At 40.2% G+C, this 7,036-nt stretch overlaps 1 protein-coding gene across 4 annotated transcripts in view; it reads left to right on the top strand.

Annotated features, from left to right (window-relative positions):
- The first annotated feature begins 219 nt into the window (after nucleotides 1–219).
- Nucleotides 220–7,036, top strand: part of TIAM1 (TIAM Rac1 associated GEF 1) — a 196,446-nt gene continuing 189,629 nt past the window's right edge. For 3 of the 4 annotated variants that reach the window (XM_058184630.1, XM_058184637.1, XM_058184634.1), the window contains exon 1: nucleotides 221–406. The gene's annotated coding sequence lies outside the window, so the exon portion shown is untranslated. Of the gene's footprint in view, nucleotides 407–7,036 lie in introns of all 4 variants that reach the window. The other variant, XM_058184638.1, reaches the window with a different exon arrangement.

Genomic DNA, 7,036 nt, shown 5'->3' with positions numbered 1-7,036 from the left:
GCAAAAGACTCGGAAGCTTAAACAAAACCCCTTTTCCCCCTTCCTGACTGGCTTTCCGCGTGCGGCTCCTATTGTCACGCCGCATTCTAACTCCAAAGGCCCCGCTGTTCATCGCCGGCTTGGCTCATTGGGCCGCGTCGGCTTGATTGGCCGGCCGGACGACCAATAGCCGTCGGTTTCCAAGGAGTCCTCTCGCCCCGCCCTTCGCAGCGCTTGCCGTAACAATATGGCAGCAGTTGCTATTGGCAGAATGGCATCGTGAGAACCGCGGCGGCGGCGGCTGCTCTGCAGTTGGAGAAAAGCCATCGTGTGCCTGCCCTTCTCGAAGATCTCTGGTTGCTGCGGCACTCCTGTCGGCTGCAGCGCCCGATCGGTGTCTCTTTGGCGGGCAAGAAAGCAATGCTTGGTAGGTACATCGCTATGTAGTTGACTGACTTGACTGGCCGAATGAATGAATGAATGAATGAATGGATGGATGGATGGATGAATGGAAGCTCCGGAAAGAGAGAGAGAAGGAGACGCAGAGAGAGTACCCCCCCACGCTTGTCCTTCTCCATCAAATTCCCCGTCTCTCCTTTACCCACTTCCCTAGCGCAGATGCGAGTGAGGCTGGCCTGCGCCGTGTATGGTACGCATTTCTCAACCGAGCACTCTGAATGGATGTCCGTCGGAAAGGAAAACGCTCCTGAGGAGTGCGGGGCCAAAGAAAGGTGCTGGATGGTCCGGGGGAAAAAAGAGAAGATCGTGTGCGAGTCTATCTGGCAAGCGGGAGGGATGCCTACCACAGAAGCCCGTTTTATCCTACCGGTGCAATCTGAGCCTCTGTGGCTCAGGGCAGTTTTGCGGGAGCGATGTCCTCCGTGCTTCAACGTAAGCCTTCCGTGCTCTCAGATCTGAGCTTATTATACAGCCTTGCCGACCAGGAGGGGGTTTAAGAAAACGGGATAAAGCTGCCGGGCTGAAGCGCGATGTAGCCGATCGGCACAACTGCGAGAAAAAATATTCGCATAATAGTGGCGTTGTGGGGGTTGGGGGAACGGAGCCCGAGAGGAAGAAAATCGGAAGGGCATAACTGCACAGATGGATCCGAAGGAGCCTTAGTTGTAAGCGCCTTCCCCGTCGTCTTTTATTTGCATTTCAAATGCTCGGAGATCAAAGCCAAGAAACTACTCGGGGGAGATAGCGGATGCTGTATAACCTGGGACATTCCAGGGAATAAATCCCATTGAAGTCGGTGGGTTTATTTCTCAGTAGATGGGTCAGACCACAGCGTTTAGGATTGGCTCATTGGTTTGCTTGTATATGGCAGTTTCTGGGTTTTGGGGTAGGAGGCTCTTGAAGAATTTCACTATTGGATTTGGGACCCTGGGATACCTGCCTGTATTACCTGTACTAGGGGTTGGACTAGAAGACCTCCAAAGACCCTTCCAGCTCTATTCTGATTGATTGATTGATTGCTGTTGAAGTCTCTTGTCCACTTTGAAAGGAAGGGAGTAGGTTGGTTTGGGTCAGAGACCTCTTTGGGCATATATTAATGGATGGATTGTGGATGGATTGTTGCTCTCCTCAAAGAAATGTGGGTGTCAAATTGCTGAGCATTTCTGTTTATGTTGGCAAATTCCAGAGGTTTCTTGCAGTGTCCTAATAAATTATGTAGCCGTGCATGTGATCATCTTTGATGGTCAGTTTAGACAACAGTAGGGTTCCCTGGGATGCTCTGTGTAAATTCAGCTTACTACACGAATGAGTTGCATCTCATTTTTGGAGCCATAAATATTACCGACCTACCTCACAACTCGTGTTTCTTTCTTTTACAAAACCTATTGCTGTATTTGTTTCTTTACTTCAGTTCTATAACACTGTATCAATGAATCCATTCTATAAATAGCTCTAGACGAATGTCATGGGCAGTAATAAGATTTAAAAATTAGCATAAACTGGCCTCTATCTCACTTGAAAGATACTTTTTAACACAAAGGCACAGAGATAATACAACATGCATTTGTAAATGCCTAACTACTTTATATGTTCTTAATATATTGTTTAAAAAACAGTTGTACAATCTGCAGGAGTATATTTTAACTTCTGCTTGGTATATTATGTGTTGTCCTAGCCTATTTCAGATGAAGTTTTCAGTGTTTAAGGAACATATTAATTGCAGATGGTCTAGTGCCTAGTGTGTTTAGCTATGGATATGGGGGAAGGGAAGGGTAGGGGAACAAAGAGCAGGAAATATATCCATTGCCACTTTTCCCCTTTCCCTGTTGCACATCATGCTAACCTTTTAATCATAGTTTGTTGAAAAAGCCAATGTAACAAGATTTACAGACTTAAGTTAATATGACAACCCAAGATTGTGGACCTCATATTACAGTTTACAGGAGTGTCTGAACTGAATAATAAAATATTGTGTAGTGTTGCAAATTCTCACAATGTATAATCAGACCATTTTAATATTTATGTTCTCTAAATCTGTATTCGCAGAATAATGTGAAAGGCTAATCTTTCAGACTTAGTTGAGATGCAGGAATGGCATTGGAATCTATACACTACTAAAACTCTAGTGTTTGTAAACTTTAATTGGGGAAAATTGTGCAAAAATATCGCAATTTTTTTTGAATCAAATGGACTAACTTAAAGAACGTGTCCTAAATCTGGAACCCATGACTCCTATGGAATTGATAGTTGGCAAATTTTGTAAAACATTTTATGACAAAACCAGATACTATTAAAATGTTATGACATAATACAAAATGTCATAAAACATTTCCTGTGGTCAGTTTGTGATGTTTGGCTGTGCTACTTTCAAGGCAGGTACATCTCTGAATATCTCCCTGAATTTTTAAGAACTTTTCCATCATATTAGAAGCTTTACAATTGATGAATGCCATTGAGGAATTTGGTAAGGAAATATCTCTGAAACAATGACCCAATGGGTCAAGAGTTATCTAGTGTTTTTTAAAGTCTAATTGCTTTAGCTGCCAAATAATATACAAATTATTGTGTTTGATATTTTCACTGCATGTTACCCATTTCTACTATAAAAAGTCTCTTAAAAAAAGTCTAGTTGCCTCAGTTGGCAAATAATATACAAATTACTATTTTTGGTATTTCTATTGTATGACTTTGCTACCTATTTCCCCCATTAAAAGTCTTTAGATAAAGAACAACTTGTATGAATGAGTTTCGGATTATCATTATACCAGAGCATGGTTATACGGTATTCAAAAAAGAGAAACTCTCTTGGCAGTGTATCAGATTAGAAGTTCACTGCTTCTTGTGTTCCACTTTATCTAAGTCCCATAGCTAACTGACGGTCTGTTATCAGTATAACAATATGGGGAAAGAGATAGCCTACAGTGCAGGGAACAAGTGTTGTTCAAGACCAGTATGTAATATTTAGTGTAAAACAGCCAATGTGGGCTTTTCCCCCAGAATATTTTAAATAAACAAGACAGCTTTCTCCTTATGTAACATATAAGACTGAATTGTCAGATGGTATTTATTTATCAGACATTGTAAGATCCAGTGAGAGCCTATTTGTGAAAGTAGAGCTTTAGTGTCTCTGACTTTGGCTGGGTGCAGAGCAGGGGTGAAATCTAAAAAAATTTCCTACCGGTTCTGTGGGCGTGGCTTAATTGGTAGGTGTGGCTTGGTGGTCAGTTGACTGAATGTGCATGGTCAATAATAATAAATAATAAAAATAATAAAGTATACAAAACTTGGGAGGCACCCATCTACCTTCTTTAAAAATAGAGGCCCCAGTCTACCAATTGCCTTTTACTGAGAGGCCCCGGTCTACTAAGTGCCTTTTTTTGGCAGGCACCGGTCTACCCTCTTTAAAAATAGAGGCACTGGTCTACTAGCTGCCTACAGCACTGATCAGCTGTAGTGCGGCCCTTTGAAGTGCAGTCATTTAAGGCCGTTTGCAGCTATATCACCACCCAGCGCTTCAGGGATAGAGAAGAGGAACAGTGAGGCTTGGGCAGTGGTGGGGGGGCAGGGATTTTTGCTACCGGTTCTCTGAACTACCTGCCCCCATCACTACCGGATCATGCGATCCAGTCCGAACTGGGAGCATTTCACCCCTGGTGCAGAGACATCTGCAGGATAGAAAAGTGGGGGAAATATGAGACAGGGGTCAGTTATCATGATGTAAGGGCTTGGTTGAGTCCTTTATACAATGATTTTATGATGTATGTTTCATCATTTTGAAATCAATGTGGTTGGTTATGGACATTGCTGGCTTGGCTCAGAGTCAGTGGTGGGTTTCAATTTTTTTTACTACCAGTTCTGTGGGTGTGGCTTGGTGGGTGTGGCATGGTTTGGTGGGCATGGCTTGGTGGGCATGGCAGGGGAAGGATACTGTAAATCTCCATTCCCACCCCACTCCAGGGGAAGGTTACTGCAAAAATCCCCATTTCCCTGGATCAGCTGGAAATTGGGAGGCAGAGAATAGACGGGGGTGGGGCCAGTCAGAATTTTTACTACCAGTTCTCTGAACTACTCAAAATTTCCACTACCGGTTCTCCAGAACTGGTCAGAACCTGCTGAAACCCACTTTTGCTCAGACTGGGCTAAATGGTAAAAGATTTCAGTTTGGCTTATCTTGGTATGTAAACTCAGGCACTTCCGTTTGTAATCAATGTTTTATGACTTTCCTTAAAATGTGTGAATATATATTTTTCAATGTCAAGAACTTCCACACCCTTTTGTAAAGTTTAGATATCAGAAATTTTTTGTATGATAACCTGAAGTAAAAAAATTGGTAAATTTTACATTCCTGTCACAGCTTAACCAACTTTTGTAGTTTGTTAAGCCTTAGCTCAAAATTTTGAATATATCATATGCAGATTTTTATCCAGGGTTTTTCATGAGCTACGTGCTCTTGTTTTCATAGTTCCAAAAATCACAACTATTTTGGATTCAGTCAACATAAAAAGTTACATGCTTAATTAAAGCTCTGTGCAAGACAGGGTTTAAGAGTAAAATGATAGCACCCACTCATTAACCAAGCATTTTAGTGTTGTGCAAACATATCACAATTGATAACATGAAAGGTAAGTTTGTATCTCTGCACAAACCATTAATGAATGTTTCTGTTGTTATTTTAAACATAGAGAACTCAAAAATTCTGCTTTCTCCCCTTTCTGAAAGTAAGATACATAAGAATGAAAACCTGACAACTATCCCACAGAAGGGATCTTTGCATTAGCCCTTTGAGAAGGGACTTCATTTATGCTAATTGGGGAAAATATGTTTAAGAGCAAAACAGAATACAGAACTTTGGATCATTTTATTTAATGTATGTATTAAGCAAATTCACATACTGTGCTAAATCATAGTTATTTAATCATTATTTGCTTAATAAAACATAATTAGTTGTGTACAATACACTTAGCTATACACCACTGATGGACAATGTGGAGCTCCAGGCTTATATGGTAATCAAGTTTCCTGATCACATAGTTGTGGAGATTTTTTCCAAAGAAATTTAGCATATTCAAGATAGGGAACTTGTCACCTTCCATTTATTGCTTAGCTACAATTCACAGCAAGTGAATGCAACTCAACAACATCTGGAGGTCACATTCCCAATCCTCCTTCAGCAGTATCAAAAAAGCTCAGCCCAAAAAGATAAAAGCAGGGACAGCTAATTCTTTGTCCACAAAAATGGAGAATGGAAATGTTATCATTCTGGAATTAAAAAAAATCCTCTTGCTATTGAGATATATTTGTGGAGTACTTGCAACTCACCAGAGATTGAGTGATCCTTGTTACAAATTTTTGTGTTAGACATGCGCACTCAAAGGTTATCGGTTTTTTCGTCTTCTTCCAAAACCTATTTAAGAATCTGATTATCCCCCTCCTTGCTCCCCCCTTCTGTAATTTGCAATTATTGCCTAATAGAGTTGCCTACAACTCTAATCAGTTTGAGCAGAAGATGCTTTTTAAAACTACAGTATGTGTGTCCGTGCACACACTACTGTAGGTATAGGTGATTTTGAAGATACGCCTAAATTACTGCAAGTTACATGATAATGAAGAATATAATGTTTTGAATTTTAGTTCAGAATTACTGCCACTGTGCAACATTTCTGAATTTGCTTTAAAGCTGCATCAATGGAAGTGATACTGACGAGTGTAGCTACCTTGGCAGAATGACTAAAGTTTAGTAACAGAAGTCAAAGTTCTTATCTCCATAGCAACTGTTGCTGGAGCCTCTTTAGATGCGGATAACATTTTGCTTTTTTAAAAGGCTTAGCTTTTCATGCTTTATCACGTCAACTCCTCCTCCCTGACCAAATCTTGCTGTTCCTCCTACTCTTCTCTCCTTTCTTCTCTCTTCTTCATCCTTGAGAACCCCCTGCTGTTTTTTGTGCTGCCTCCTACTTCCAACAGCTCAGAGATGCATCACTACTTACATAATAATTGTCTGTTGTCTGTGAGCTTTATTTTGCAACTGTTGTATGATTCCAGCCAGGTCTACAAATAACATGCCATGATACTTTATAGACAGGATCTTAGCTAGAGATGAACTAAGACATTTTTCTTCTTGATTGAATAGACTCACATTTATGCTGTTCAGAATGAACCCCTTTCTATAAAAAAAGCTGTATTTGCTTTTTTTATGATTATATACTATATTCAAGCTTAATTTGACAAGCATAAATTCTAGAATAGATATTTTTGCCTTAAGAGCAAACTTGAAATTCTAGCAAAATTGGTCTCCCAAAATGAGCCTCAAGGGATCTCCATGATACTATATGAATAACTAGGCTATCCTATCTACTAATAAATATAGATTTATTCCCAGGTAAATAATTCCATTGAACTATCTGGGGTTACTTAAGAATATATTCATGTAAAACTGTACTGCAAAATATGTTTTTTGACTGACAGTTCTCAAATTCAACAGCAAATTAATTCCACTTTGAATGTTTGGAATGACATGTTAGAATTTCCTCTCTACAGTCTGAAGAGCTAAAATCCTATAAGCTTTTTTTTTTTATTCAAAAAGTTTTACAAAAATTCC

Source organism: Ahaetulla prasina, chromosome 5, assembly GCF_028640845.1.
Source record: "Ahaetulla prasina isolate Xishuangbanna chromosome 5, ASM2864084v1, whole genome shotgun sequence".
Lineage (NCBI taxonomy): Eukaryota > Metazoa > Chordata > Lepidosauria > Squamata > Colubridae > Ahaetulla > Ahaetulla prasina.
This window is presented reverse-complemented; position numbering and strand designations above follow the sequence as displayed.